Source organism: Dioscorea cayenensis, chromosome 10, assembly GCF_009730915.1.
Source record: "Dioscorea cayenensis subsp. rotundata cultivar TDr96_F1 chromosome 10, TDr96_F1_v2_PseudoChromosome.rev07_lg8_w22 25.fasta, whole genome shotgun sequence".
Lineage (NCBI taxonomy): Eukaryota > Viridiplantae > Streptophyta > Magnoliopsida > Dioscoreales > Dioscoreaceae > Dioscorea > Dioscorea cayenensis.
The window spans coordinates 4,500,397-4,516,480 of NC_052480.1; positions in this window are offsets into that span (position 1 = coordinate 4,500,397).

A 16,084-nucleotide genomic window follows, 5' to 3' on the forward strand; every position below is an offset into this window, starting at 1 on the left:
GAAAGGAAAGATTTGGGAAGGATGAAGAGAAGTAAGGGTATCTTCAAGAAAAGTGACATGACGGGAAATACGAAGATGATGAGAATGGGGATCATAACAACGATATCCCTTATGTTCAGAGCTATATCCAAGAAAAATACATATGGCAGAATGGGGAGAAAGTTTGTTTCTCTCGACAGTGGGTAAAAGAACAAAACATGTGCAACACAAACGTGCGAAGATGACCATAAGAGGGAGGAAGGGAATATAGACGCTCATAAGGTGTGATACCATATAGAGTGGAGGCAGGGGTGCGATTAATGAGACAGACGGATGTAAGAATGGCTTCAGCCCAGAACGATTGAGGAACAGAAGAGGCAAAAAGAAGTGCACGTGCAGTGTCTAAGATATGGCGATGTTTACGCTCAACGACACCGTTTTGAGCAGGTGTATAAGGACAAGACTGCTGCAGAAGAGTGCCATAAGTGGAAAGTAATGTGCGAAAGGATGTAGAGAGATACTCACGTGCCCCATCAGAGAGAAAAATTTTAATGCGTTTACCAAACTGAGTATATACCATTTCCGCAAATTGAGAGTAAATGGCAAAAACCTCAGATCGGGAACGCATTAAATAAAGCCAAGTATAACGCGAGAAATCATCAACAAAAGAGATGTAATAGAAGAAACCACCAAGATAGGAGAAGGGTGCGAGACCCCAAACATCAGAATGAACTAGATCAAAAGTAGATTCAGAAATAGATTCCCGTAAAGAGAAAGGAAGAGCAGTGGGTTTAGCGAGTTTACAACCTAGACATGGATTTGGAGGAAGGGAAGAAATAGACCAAGATTGTCTGAACTTGTTAAGAGTTTCAGGCAAGAACTAGACAAGTGACCTAGGCGACAATGCCAACGATTAAGAGAACATACAGAGGCGACAATGTCAGAAGATGGAAGAGCGGGAAGATGAAGAGAATCTAAGTGATAAAGGCCGCCAACTCTACGCCCGATCCCAATCCTTTAGCTTGCAAGATTGTCCCGCACAAAGATCAAATAGGAATGTCAAACGAGCAGATTGAAGATGACCACACACGCGCGTGATGTGGATGAAGGCTCCCCATCAGCAAAGACGCACACTCAGAAAAGGTATGCGAGGCATGAGTAATAGAGACTAGGTTAGAGGTATCGGCAGTCATATGATTAGTGGCACCAGAATCTAAAATCCAAGAGTAGGAAGACATACCGCAGGCAATGCATATAGCAGTAGAAAACATCGAGGATGAGCGCTGCAGATAGCATGAATCGCCTGCAGAAGTTGAGCAACCTGAGAAAGATGATCGGCAGAAGGAGAGTCGGAAGTGGAGAGAGAAGCAGCATGAAGGGAGGAAACATGAGATCGAGGCGGAGGGCGAGACTGCAATGACTGTTGCTGCTGTCGTTGCTGAAGCTTCATACACTGATTCAACATTGACTGCTCTGCTCCTAAGGCATGAATCCAGGTGCCAAACGCCTCCTAAGTTCTCTTTTTAGATGCAAATTCAACATTGACGATGAGATTGTTGATAGAAATTTTTTCGCAATGCATGCAACTTAACCAATGTTTAATATAAAAATTAGAAAACTACAAAATACTTTTTACCCAGATGAATAAATCCGTATTTTCTCCTAGTTTAACTTCAAAAAACATAAACAAAAATTAACTTTTCAAACCATCCAAAATCTACTCAATCATACACCAACTTCATCACTATCTTATCTCTGCATTTCAATTTAAAAAATATAAAAAGATGATCAATTAACATCATTCAATTACAAATAACAAAAATGTGAAAATATGTAAAAAAAAAACCACAGGCCTGGAATGATTGTTAATTTGGGGGCTTTTGCCCTTTTGTTGTACCTTTTTTGTTGTACTTTACCACACCTAGTAGTTGGTGATTATAGCTCTAATTCAAAAGTGGTTTATCAACTTTTTCAAAAAACAAAAAAACATGAGAATTGTTTCCAAAAATACTAGTTGCATCAACCCGCATCTTTGGCCTCGATCTCCTCATCGCTCGGATGATCGATGGTGGATCAGCTTTAGATCGGGCCGACGAGGGCGACCGATCAAGACCTGCTTTGGTTCTATCCTTGATGAAATCCACATTAAAGTACTAATGCAAGGAAATGATGAAAGATCCCCTCATCAAGGCCTGAGGTAAGAAATGATCGGTGAGGGGGAGAGAAGTTGGAAGTGACTGTGGATGAGGAGAGGGAATTAGATGCAACCAGTGGTGGAGAGGATGAAAAGAGAGGTGGAGGAGGAAGGGGATTCGTCGTAGATGGGGTTTAAGTTTAGATGGACAGCAAAAAAGACGGTGAGAGGGAAGATTATGGGGATACTATTAATTGATGTTTGCTCTCAAAAAGTGTATAAATATTAAACATTTCTTCAATTACAAATCGCCAAATGTCCTTCCAAAAATAAGAGTAAGTATATATATGGTATTTGTTTAAGGATTTCTTGGCTAGCTTGATTCTAGATGGCCATAACGCATCAATCCGCTAGGGTTATATGATTGATTCCCTAGTGGTTTAGTATGTTCTTGAATCTTAAGTCCACCGATTCTTTACAAGATTATGATGTTATGAGAGGAAGAGGTTGGAATGATGATATTCTCCCTGGTTCTGAAGTGTTATGACACTAGTGGGATGAAATGTGTTCTTTGGTAAATCCCATTTTGTTGATTATCGCCGTGTCTCTGAAATTTTTCTGGTTTAATTATGATGTTTGATTCAGATGGTGTCTGGATGGCTAAATCATGGAATTCTGCATTTTGATTGTGGAATTGTTTCCATGGTAGCGTCTTGCATAATTAGTCATCAAGGTTACAGTGATAAGCTTTGGTGAATGAGAATTGAACCGTGGCTAGCTCTAAAATCCGATTGACCTCCTAGCCATCCACTCCAAAATTTTATTAGTGCATGATTATTAAACACAATAAATTAAAAAAAAACATTTTAGACAGAGTTTTTTTAAATAATTCTAAAAATAAAGAAGTAATTTTAATAAATTACCAGATGAAGTTGAGGCAAGTATTTTTTGAAACCCGGAACGGACCGGCCGGTCGACTCGGGTGAAACCGGGAATGCACTCATCGATCCCGATCCAGTTCTATATAGATCATTGATTGGGTGTTGACCCGGTCAAACCCATTAAAACCCAATTTAATCGACCCGCTTTTCACTCAAATCGGGTTGACTCTTTGGTTCCATATACGCCAAGCTCGTCATCAAGAAGAGATGGGAGTAGTTGAAGTTAGAGAGATGTGGAGATCGCGAAATGACGATGGCAATCTCACAATTGGTGGTGTCGATGTAGATGAGATAAGCAAGACAAGTGCGTGGATTGGGAGTAGGAGATGCGTTTGGAGAGGTTGGAGATCGAGACCGGAGTGATGGATCTAATGTGTATAAGCCCTAGTTCAAACCCTGGATCTTCTTGTTTGGAAATTGCTTAGGAACAAAGAAAGTCGCGGAAGCGTGCCTGCACTTGAATCCATTGATTACGATGAAGGTGATTGGGTCTTGTGGTTCTTCTCACTGATCACACGTAAAGAGGGGAGATGAGAACTCTAATTCAGAAAACTTAATTTTGAATCTCAATTGTTGCATGCTCAGTCAGGACCACACCCTATTTATAAGAAATCTTTATGGGGCTAATTACAAATCATCCATCATAGATTTGATAATTTTTGCCCCGTGAATTCTACACAACATATGATTAATATGTATATCCACACATTTATTAGATAATTAGGACCAAATTCAAACTTGAATCGATCACAATTTGGGTCCATTCAAAACTTGAATATAATAAGATATATACTAATTATAAACATTAGTTGTGTACGCCTACACAACTTATGCACATAAGTCTTTTATATCCCTACATATTGTGTGGTCTCACAACCCAACACGTAGATGAAAACTGTAAGAAGGCCAGAGATGGTCATAGACAGAGAGAATGGCTAGAGTTATATGAGGGATGGGGGAGAGGTGGAGATAGAGGTGAAAGGCCAGCTGTCACGCCCCGACCCACGGGCCCACGGGACGCGACAATCGCCGCAGCAATCCCGAGGAGGGATACCCGGCCACTCAACCCTCAGGATGCCGCAAGGCTGATCAATACACCTGGAATTCAACAATATATCCATATTGCAGATACAGAGTAGAAAGGAATAATGTTACACAACGATAGTATCAACAACAACAACCAAAGTAGGATACCGAAAATACAGAGGTTCACAAAATACACAGGGAAACAACCCTAACAACAGTAGGAAATGGTAATACACAGAAGTTTAAGAGTATTTAAATACTAAACCATGCAACAAGTTTTCTACACACTAGTGGATCCATAGGTCTTATAACATGTTCCATAACAACAATAACATACATGAACCGAAGGAAATACAATAGAAGATAAAACAGAAGAAAATGCCTAGTACGCTGCCACACAGTCACACCTACTACCTGCAACAAACTGGGAGGAAGAAAGAGGGATGAGTAACTAAAGTTACTCAGTGAAGGAAGGTTAGCACAACCTTAGCAGAAAAATACACCAACAGTAAGAATAATAATAAATCATCAAAATACATGTTTTACCAAAATAATACTAGTTTAGAAACTTTAACATGCATAATAATACCAAGAAAACCCTTTTTACCCCAACTAGGGTTTACAACACAAAAATCATAAAACATGGTTTTGAAATAAAACATAATACTCAACACTCACCCAACATAACATGGTCTAGAGAACTCTCTAAACCTTCGCTGCGGGCCATGGCTAGGTTCGAGCCGCCCAAGGTACTCATGCCCTCGACGTTGACCCATCAGCTCACCGGTTGGTGACTCGCTACCCGATGAATATCCGCAGTGGGCTCTACACTCCCACCGAAATGCGCCTCGAGTAATCAACCGTCAACACGCCCACCCTCAGTACAGGCCGTGGAGACCCGCCTAACGCAAAGAGGGATATCACCAAAACAAATCACCACAATAAACATAACTCCACTCGGAGTACAATATCCATCCAATATCATAAATCAAGAATACTTCGGCCATTTGCACGAGAACAAGATAAACACATAAGCAAAACCCAAACTTTTAATACAAAATAATTTGCAAGTCCCAACACAATAAGCAACAAGGAAATCCTTTCCTCTCAACAATTCAAAATTTGTTTCAAGCCTAGGATTTCACCAAATCAAATATTTCCACAACAAATCTCAAGTTTCCTACAAAATAAGAATTTCACAAACTCATGGATACATATATCAATCACAATTTCCACGATAACAAATCAAGCCAAATGAGACATCCAAGATTTTCTCAATAAGAACTATCATTCACCAAAATACCAAATAAGTATAAATCAATAAAACTTACTTGAAACATGAAAAGCATATATATATATATATATATAGTTATTGGCATTCTTCTAATAAAGCAATGCTAAATAATTTCACTCACCGGATCGGCAATTTGTCTTCCTCGCAAGCTACTCCTCGGTTAAGTCTTTGCCTCGAGCCAAGACTTCTTCTCCTTGCCAAAGCATAACAAAACACAACAAAATTTAACAAAAACAAAACAAACAAGAAAAACCCTAAGTTTTCTAACAAACAACCCTAATTCGATCTTAGGATTAGCTCAAAACTAGGTTTAAAGTTTACCAATGAATTCCTAGGGGTTTTAGCTTCAATCTAATCCAAAGAAATCAAAGAAACAACTAAATATTGTTGGTGCTACACTAACCTCAGAATTGCTACAGTAAAACCGACCCTTAAACTAAGCTTTTCTCCAAATTTACAACACCAATTCAAGAAATTTCATCACAAGCATTCTCACACAAGATCAACAAGTCAATGGCTTCAATTTAAGCCTATAAACAAGCAAATCCATGGAGAAATTCTAGGTTTTTAAAAAAAAACTAAAACAAGAAAAATACAAGAATAAATACGATATAAAACCATAAATCCAAGCATACCAAGTTCAAGGGTGAGGGAGGAAGAGAAAGGATGCTTGGTTCTACCGGAAAACCCTCGCCCGGAGAAATGGGAAGGGTTCAGCCAAAGCAAGGAAAGAAGAAGAAAGGTTTTAATAGAACTCCGCATGCCACATAGCATGTGCATCGCTACGAATAGTGCCTCTACCAAAAACCAAGCTTCTACAGAACATGTCGCTACGTAACCGATCCGCACATGTGATCGCTGCTACATGACTAGTCGAAAAATCTATAGAAATGGGCTATAACAATCTACAGTAAACCCTGGTTATAACACTAGCAGTGGCTGTTGGAGTCGCCATGGAGAGTGGCTTGTAAGCTCAGCCTGTGCAGCCTAACCAAAAGTGCCTTCAACTATGCCTCCGCAAGCCGGTGGCCATATGTCAAAAATATCGATAAAGGAACAACCTGTCAAGCACTCAGCAATTCTAATATGAATTGATGTGATTGTGATAACAATACGTATTATATGTATCATGTTATATATATACTAGTATGAATGCCCGTGCTTGCGGTATGGGTTCATCTAATAATACAAATTATTTTTAAAAAAAATCACTTAACAAAATATTTAAAAAAAACCACAAACATTAATATTATTTTATAAATTAAATATAACAAATACAAATAATAATTATAAAGATTATATATATGGATGAAAAATAATAAAAACACAATATATCTAAAAAAGAACATTAAAATATAGTGGAAATTGCCAAAAAAACCCTTTAAGTTTGTAAAAATTGCCAAAAACACCCGTTAGTTTTGGTAATCCCCAAAAACCCCTCCTTTTTAAAGTCTATGTTTTTCAAACCCCCAAACCCCTAGAACGGATGTGAACGGAGTGAGTTTCAAATTTTTGGACGAAAATGCCCTTGCATGGGGAGTCGTGCATCGCAGCCCATCTCGGCGATTTCGAGAGGAAGTGGGCGGTTTCTCCGTAGGGTAACCCCGAGAGACGAATTTATTGGAGCCGCTTAATTGCTTTTTCTCAACTCACGCCTTCACTTTTCCATTTCCTCAAGTCGCCTCCGAGTTGTCTCTACCTGCGAAGCCTCCATGAATTGGCATTTCATCGCCTTTTTCCCTTTCCACCCAGATCTCGAAGGAGAAGTCCCCCGCGCAACTAGTTGGCATTTCATCGCTTGCACCCTAAGGTATTGAGTATGGTTTTTATGTTAACTGCTCATACGTAAGAAAGATTTTTCGGTTTTTGTTTTTGCGCTCCCTGCTTTTTGTTGAAGATATCAAGTCTCGCAGGGGGATTTCTATCGGGTTTTTGTTAGTCATAGGAGATTTCTCGGTTAGGGTTTTGTTTTGTTTTGCATTTTCGTGATGTATACACTATCGAAATAGTTTTTCGATTGTTATGATTTGTGTAATATTTATAATGTACATTTCCCGCTTCGCTTGATATGTTGCGCTTTACAAACGAGGTTGACGCTTAAGAAATGAGATGTTATAGCTTTTAACATTTGTTGTCTCTGCTTAAGCATTCTCGCCCTCGCTTAACAAAATGGGTCTCTGCTTTAACATTTTATATCTCTGCTTAATAACCGAGAGTTTACCGCTTAAAAACCTTATATTTCCGCTTTAAACTTTTGTCAATCACCGAAGCTTGTGATTACGGCGGTCAACCTAGTTAACGGCGTTGCTATTTGACAACTGGCCAGGAGACCTTAGCCGAATTGAAGTTAACACGACACCTCGATATCGAGATTATTCAAGGACACCGTTTGCGCTGGCTCATCGAGTCGGAAGCCATATACCAAGAGAGGGCCCTTCTTGATTCTTCTTTCGCAGAATGCACGTATGGTCGCACCTAATAAATTCGTGGATCGGGAAAGCCTCACTGAAGTCTCTGCACCTCAAGATGTGGCCCTCGTTTGGTCCAGCGCTATGCATGGCGACGCAAAGGGTCTTTCGAAGAAGAAAACCAGTCGGTGCTCAAGGGCGGTATCTATCAAAGACCCTACGAGAGACACAGCAGACTCCATCAAGAGCACTCAGTGCAACTTGTCTCGGCTGTGAGGGGAGAAGAAGATAATTTTGTCAAACTCCGATGGTGTACCTCATCGGGATAGGGCCCTCTTCCCAAATACATCATGCTCGGTTCCGAACTCGGATCGCTGATTACGCCGATGATCTACCGACCTATGGGGCGACACGCATGGCGCGACAGTACTGACGAAGCTGTGGCGATGAGGATATTCCACAAGCGGCCGCCCGAGTGCAAGATAGATGCGCCGGGAAGAAGACCAACACGTGGTACATTAAGGGTTGCTCGGTCAGCGCTTAACGTCTCGGTTTTACGAGATGACCGAACGGGAAGAAAGTCCGTTTCGGCAAGATCCCAAGGATGTCGTGCTTTACGCGAAAGATACTCTAAGCAAGCGTACTGTGAGAAACGAGCTTGTCATCGCCGATGGAAAAGAGGTAATAAATCATGGACAATGTCTAACATAAGTCTTTAATGTTTAAACATTTTATTTAGCGCTTAACTTTAGTATTTCACCGCTTAACTATTATTCATAAACCGCTTTAAATATTTTTTGTTCTCCGCTTAATTATATTCTATAACGCTTAAATATATAAACACTGCTTAAATATAGTTTTTATAGTTTAAAATGAACGATCTCACGAAATTGTTTGGTTTACATATGTTAGTTTCCGAAACTGGTTCCGCCAGATCGTCAAGAAGAAATATTTGTTGGGGCCAACCGACTGGATGGACGCCATCGCTCCCGAACCACTCGCTCAAGCGCGTGGACGAGAGGCAGCCTTTCATCGCGCGCTACTGGGATCAGCCTGCTCCTACTTCCAGCCCACCAGCCAAGACGCATTCCTCGACGCGAGAAGCCCTCCCCTACTCCGGTAGACAGCACAACCCCCTACCACGTATCAACGATAGCGGACCATGGCGCCCTCCGACCGCGTAGGCCTGCCCACCAGTGATATCGCGAAGATGTCACCGCGACTTTTACTGCGTGCATGCCGATATTGATGATCGAGTTTCCCCGCTTGTCGCCGTGAGGCGCCTGGAAAGACGTTTCACGACCGGCCGCGCCTATCCCGTCGAAAGAATCAAGCACCCGGACGTAACGAGGCGTCGAGATTTCATTTACACTGACATCATCGGGAAGGTCATGTCAAGGCGGCCACATTCAAGAGACTCTGCGAAAAAGAGGAGAATAATATCGCCTTCTCGTCTCCACCGGCCGGCCGACGATGAAATAATATAGAACACCATCGGGCACCGATGTCAGCATCGAAGTCCCGTCGCCGCTGATGACATGGACACGACGGTGAGGACATCGAGATGATGTGGCCGCTGCTGTCGAGAAGGTCGCTGACTTCTCTTCGATGAAATCGTCGACCGTGGAACCGTGCCGCGAGATTACGTGCATCAAAGATGGACACAATCCTCGAAGATCAAGAACAAGTTAAGGGTGTGTCTCCCAATGATGCTTGAGTCAGCGGCCACTGGTCGAGAAGATCGCTCGAATCCGTCGGCTGCGGGTCGCGGCCGCTGGCCGACAAGCATCACAGCCTAAGCGGCTGACACAATCTCACAACAAGAACAACCATGTAAGGATGTGTCTGGCAGTTGATGTCTGTCGCCATCGCCCCCGCATCGAAGAAGATGCCGATGAAGACCCCGACCGAGCAACGAGAGAGACGATCACAGGCCAATCAAAAATCGACTGCATTTTGCTCGGAAAGCTTTTTATTCCAAGAAGCAAAGAAATGGGTTGGCCTCGAATCGTTTTAACAAATCATGCAGCGAGAGTTGATGAGGGATCTTCCCCGTCAACTCGCCTATGGACGGTAAGTGTAACGCTTTTTATGTTATTGTTTAAAGGGTTTCTTTATAGTGTTTAACTATTTCCTAATAGTGTTTAATACCTTTTATGTTATCATTTAAGTTTTCTACTTAATCGCTTAATTATATATAACATCATGTAACAATTGATAATATCATTTAAATACTTACAATATGGTCTTATTATATCCGTTATCGTTTAACCCTCAAGACTGCGGGTGATGGAAGAATGACGACTGTCTAGCATCCACACGCCGCGATTATACATCGCCGCTGAGGGGAAGGAGACGGTCACTCGATGACGTGATGGACGCCAGATGCGATCATACAAAAAGTCGCCGAGCAAAGAGCCATATCCTTACAAGAGGCGCTCATCAGCTTCATGTGTTTATGTCAAAGCAGACGACGCATTACGACACAATTATGGCTATGATCGCGGGATGCTCACAGAATCCGCATATGAAGTTCAAATGTCATCCTCCCGATAATCACATGAAACGGCCACTTCCATGTCGTCAGTCTCGACAATGATAAACAAGAATACTGAGATTATTCTTCGCGTCCGGCAACGATAAGGACGCGCTGGACATGGTAAGTTCTTAATTATGTCCGATTAATATCTCGCTTTGGTATTTAAATTCGAGTATTCTAATCTCGACTTGCATATCTCGGCATTGAATCTATTCGACCTTTCGGCCGAGATGGAGTTCACATGAGCTCGGCTGACGAGAAGTACCCGCTCGGCACGTACGTAAAACCCCACGCCAAACAAGGAAGCGCCGATTGCGTCCCGCTCACGCTGCGCGCGTTTATCGAGTACCATCCGGGCAGAAGGTTACGGCCATTACCGGAGCATGTGACGCTCCTTACCTCAGACACAGTATGTTACCCGTATACTTAAGGAGGGAGGGCTAGGGCCCATGACAAAGGGGGTCGTCACAAGCCGAGTTAAATTTTTGTTTTTGAATAACATGTCCTCGGAGTATTCGATCGACAATCAAATGTAAATTTGGACAAATTCAATTCATCAGTTTCTGTTCAAGAACATGACTTGTATATCTTAATGTAAATTTTTGTTTGTTTTGAATTGTAAAAAGGGAGTTAAATTCCATTCGGCTTTTATTTCATTGTTTAATTTACGTTGTAATTGTGTCACATTTTCACTCTCATTGTTTTAAATATACTATATATCGCTTAAACATCAGCTTTTAAATATTTCAAAAATACGGTCATTCGCTTAAAAATAACACTGTCTCTGCTTTAAATAAATGCACTCATTGTTTAAACATCGGGCTTGAAATATTTCAAATTACACTCAGTATCGCTTTAAAATAACAATGTCTCTGCAAATACATATTCAATTCGATCAGTAAAGAGTAAGAGTTTAAATGTGAAAGGTTCCCATCAATACACAATGTTTCCTCACATCGCCGCTTTATTGTATCAACGCCCTAGTCGGCATGAGCCATCAGAAGATCGCCGGGACAGACGATCCGCGGCGCCGTGAATGTAGCTCCTCGCTGTGACATCAAACGCTCAGTGACTGATCCTTCTTTCGCCCAGGCCGCTTCTGTGTCGCTTTCTAGCACAAAGTGGCCTCTGAGAACGAAGCTCACGATTTCAGGCCCAAGGCCTCGCCATCGCCGGGTACGGGAATATAGCTTCCTTTGTACGCCGCTTGTACTGTTTCTCGCTGAAGCACCCGCTAATAAATCGACGCACGCATGGTGTCTGTCTGGCATTGTCATTGCCGCTAGAAGTACGTTTGCAAGGGATACCATAAACTCAGCGCACCTCTCGGCTACCTGAACGAAGTTCGATGGCGAGGATCCACGCAGTCATCGTGATCGCCCATCACTGTAACGATCACTCGACACAACGACCACGAAGACTTTCGCGCCCGTCTATCAATGATCTCTAACTCGAATGTATGTCGCATAAGTAGCTCTCCCATTTCGGGTCGCCGTCATCGCTCGCCACATAACATGACGACTCGACCTCGGTCTGCAACACGTTAAACAAAGACAGCGATGTGTTAAATAATTGGCCAACACGTTTAAACATTATTGTAAATTATTTAAACGAAATGATTAATATTTGAAAGTCGTACAAGTGTAAATGAAACAGTATTGAGAACGCTAAAGGTAATACTGGGTGTCGCGCATGAAACCAACATTCGCATCTTTACGGAGTCGACCATCGGCCACCCGGTGAATGACGAAGCTTACCTCTGATCCAAGCATCAATCGATTCGCACGCTCTAATACATCTCACCCCAACGATCACCTCCGATGATCATCTGACCAATGTGCCAGTATCCGACGTATTAACCAACCAAGTTTCACGAGCTTCAAAGCGTGCATATACCGCAGCTCATCTCACCAGATCATCGAAAATCTTTTAGCCGTGGACGCCCACGCAACGCGGAAGCACATAGACCAAAGACTCCTCCCCAATGCCTTCCCAAGTCCGACATTGGCTTTCATAAAATCGCCTCCAAAATGTCGAAGACAAGACGATGCGGGCGTAAGAAGGGAAGACTCCCCGCGAATCAAGGCCACAAGGCCCCTCGACCTCGTCCGGCACGACGTCACTATCTCTGATGATAACTCTCCACCCTCGTGATCAGGCATCGCCCAACTTAGATAATGCGAACCAAGTCCACTGGCATCTGGCGTCAGTACGACTCATGACCAAGCAGGCAACGCACCATTGTTACCATCTTTCCCCGCCGCACCCAGAGCGTAATTCCCGATATTTTCCAAGTGAGGCGGGTACTATCGATGAAATGCCAGCGCCCGAAGCCCTCTTGAATCCCACAACATACGCGCCGAAAGAAAAGAATGCACGCTTAAAACGATCACCGCCTCTCTCCATGACGATCGCAACGCCGGATTTGTCTCACCCACCTGGTCCACATACCAAAGCAACATACTATACGAGACGCCACCAGCCGGAGGACCACCTTTCGCAGACGCCTCTTTTCCCAACCAAGCCTCGCTTTGTATGCGCTGCGACACCATGTTCCCGCAACATGTCCTTCTCGAATGTCAATGGCCTTGCACAAGGGATTCGGTCCCCGAGCTTCCGAATCACCTCCGCAAGCGCTTAACCCATCGACGCTTGACGCCGACAACCTAACGCGCACCACCCGTAAGCCGTGCGACTGCCGATTGGTCTTGCTCTAAAGTACTCGTTAGCCATATACTTTTGATGCATGAAGTTACAGCCAACGACAACCACTTCCGCAACAAGATTCCACATACCACCCGAATATGTTTTTCGCTCTTTGGCGAATTTCAAGTCAAAATTCCTTTGACGATCGCATTTACTCTCAAGTACATCCTCGAAAATGCTCGATAATCACTAAAACGCTAGTCCAATATCCAACGCACAACACTCTCAGTACGATCTCGACGAGGATAGAAGACATCCCACACCGCCGTGGTCACCATATGGGGACGACGGGAGCACCTCGCAGAACTGAATTCGCCAACACTCGCTCAAATAAATGGAAAAGATCAATACGTTAAGCGGAGAGTATATAATGCTTAAGCTTTGATAATTTACAATAGTTAAACGTACAAATTAAAGACTTGCTAAATTAACTAACAACGAAAGGACTAGTATAATATGTTAAACTCAAATGATTTTGATTATTATTTAAACAATAATGACTCTCGCACAACCGAATAATTAAGAAAGGGAAACTCACAACCAGTGCAAACCCTCGCTTTCATTAGGATCTCTGCGATGCAGGCACATTTTCTGCGCCCTCGACGACAAGATCAACTACGTGACACTCAGTGATGGAACGGACGTGACACATCCTGCCGAAGTCAACATCGCGTTTCGATCGGGCAAACCGCTTTTATATCCATCCCGCGTGACGAATCCTAACTCGCACAAGAGAAACTTCGAGACATCGCTTCACATATCTCAGCCTAACACTGACTCCCAAGAAGTCTCGAGCCGCAATATTAGCACTTCTCGCCGAATAGCATACCACAAACTCTCCATAATATACTCCATTTCGAAAACCAAATCCAGTACAAAACCAAAATGAAACAAGTATCAAAAAGAAGACGTAAGAAGAAGAAGAGAAGGATGTAAAGAATACAAACAAAGCAATGAAAGGCAAACAGGCTTACTTTGTACGTGCATAGAGGTTGGGACGTGTGACGCGATGCTGACTGGGCTGTGATTTTTCCCTCCCATCCCAAGGGCAAAAAGGGAAATAGGGCTGCCACCGTCATGTAGGAAGACATATCGTCATCGTCTCGACGAGAAAGCTCTCAACTTCAATCATGAGTCTCGTGCAGATCGCTGTTCTTTTATGTTTAAACAGATATATATAGTGTTTAAAAAATGGTTAATTGCTTAACTAAAGTTCATATTATTTAAATAATATGTTAGATGTTTTAAACCAACTTTCACTGTTATTCAAGATTTTATATCAAATTAAACAAGAGCAATTGAGAAAACAATCATTGCTTACACTACACATGAAGAGTAATTCTTTAAACAATCATTGTCATTGCTTTTTTAAACATATTTACGATTTATCATATAAATGACGTTTCTTTTTGTTTCACATTATTTGTTTTTGCATTAGGTCTATGTTTAAATTTCGTGCTCACAAATAAATAAGCTTGTTTCGCTTTTATTTATAAAAAAGATTTACAACATTTCATAACATTTACAACGCCCTCGCTTCTGACTTCGACACCACGATCGACCAAAGAGCATAAACGTAAACAAGTGTCAGACATTCAACGCTCACAACAAGCTGCATAACATGATCAACTTGAACCTCGCACAACGTGACAACATTAAAAAAGGTTAAACAACACACATTCATGAAAACGACTATCACACGTGGCTTTGCCCACTTTAAACGAAGATACCTAAGAAGTTAAACACGTAATCTAATAGTCAGACACCGGCGAATGTTCTTAAATGCAACAAAGTCTCAAGGATAAATATCAACCTCGTTCAAAGGATGGGCTTCCTCGACCTTCCTCCTCTAGACCCTCCGCAAATCACCAAAATACGTGGAAAATTTCTTTCTTACCCAAGCCCGAAATGCTCGCCACCGCTCACATCTATCAACAAGAATCCTCTCAGATTCGTGCAATTATGAGAGCATTCGACTCTATGAAAAGATAGTTTAACTCATTAGATTTATTAAACGATTCTCAAGATAAGGAATAGTCAATGAACACCTTCAGACAGAGTGGTCATCTATGGGCAGGAGGACAGGAGGACAGGAGATGATGGGTATGAGACGACGAGGACTCATTTTGAGATGGTTGTCCATCTAGAGTATTTCTTTTCCCGTTATTTACGGCGTGAATCCACAAGCAGCTTCCGGACTCTCCACATCCCAGAAAAAGTTAAACGACAACCGCCTATTATCGACCGAATACGGTAACTAACGGCTCGAAAATTATGCTACCGCGTGATAAATTTTACAGCCATTAATTTTATGCACGGATACCATACCTCTGCACCGGGCCACGCGCCACCGCCAAAGAATTTCGTATCAAAGTAAAAGAACGCGACGCAGAGATTTTGAGAATTTACACGTTAATATGAATAGTTATACATGTAAAGATAACGTTAAACTGAGATGGGAAGTATTATCGGATACTTATACTGTTAAACATAAGAAATATTTAAACGTTAAACTAAGCAGAAGTTCTCTCAAAGGCTGAATCTTACGATTTCGGTGGGCTTTCCTTCCCACCATTTTCAGCCAAATTGGATTTCACAACATACCCATTTGTAAAGGAAATCTGGGTAGGGGGTAAAGGAAGTTAAACACTAAATCTGGCACGGGTCTGCAAGCGCAAAAGCAGGAGGGGTTTTTGGGAAGTTTTGAAAATTACTTAGGGCGCACAGTAATTTTCCTAAGAGTGGAGGGTGTAATATTGAATATGAGTTAATTTCTCTTATAAAAATTAAAACCTTCACAATTTTACATGCATACGAAGAACATATGTTACTGTATAGATAAAAAAAATTATAATTTTAAAATATTTTTTTAAAAATATTATAATTTTAAAATATTTTTAAAAAAAAATTATTTTTTTAAAAAAAATATTTTAGGCTTGATGAACTTGGTATTGTAGATGAGCAAGTTTCAAATTGGGGCTCACTAGATAGCAGGAGGTGAGTTTTTTTTTGGCTAAGAGAAGCGTGTTAGGCCGCTAAAAAGCGGCGGGGCATCCA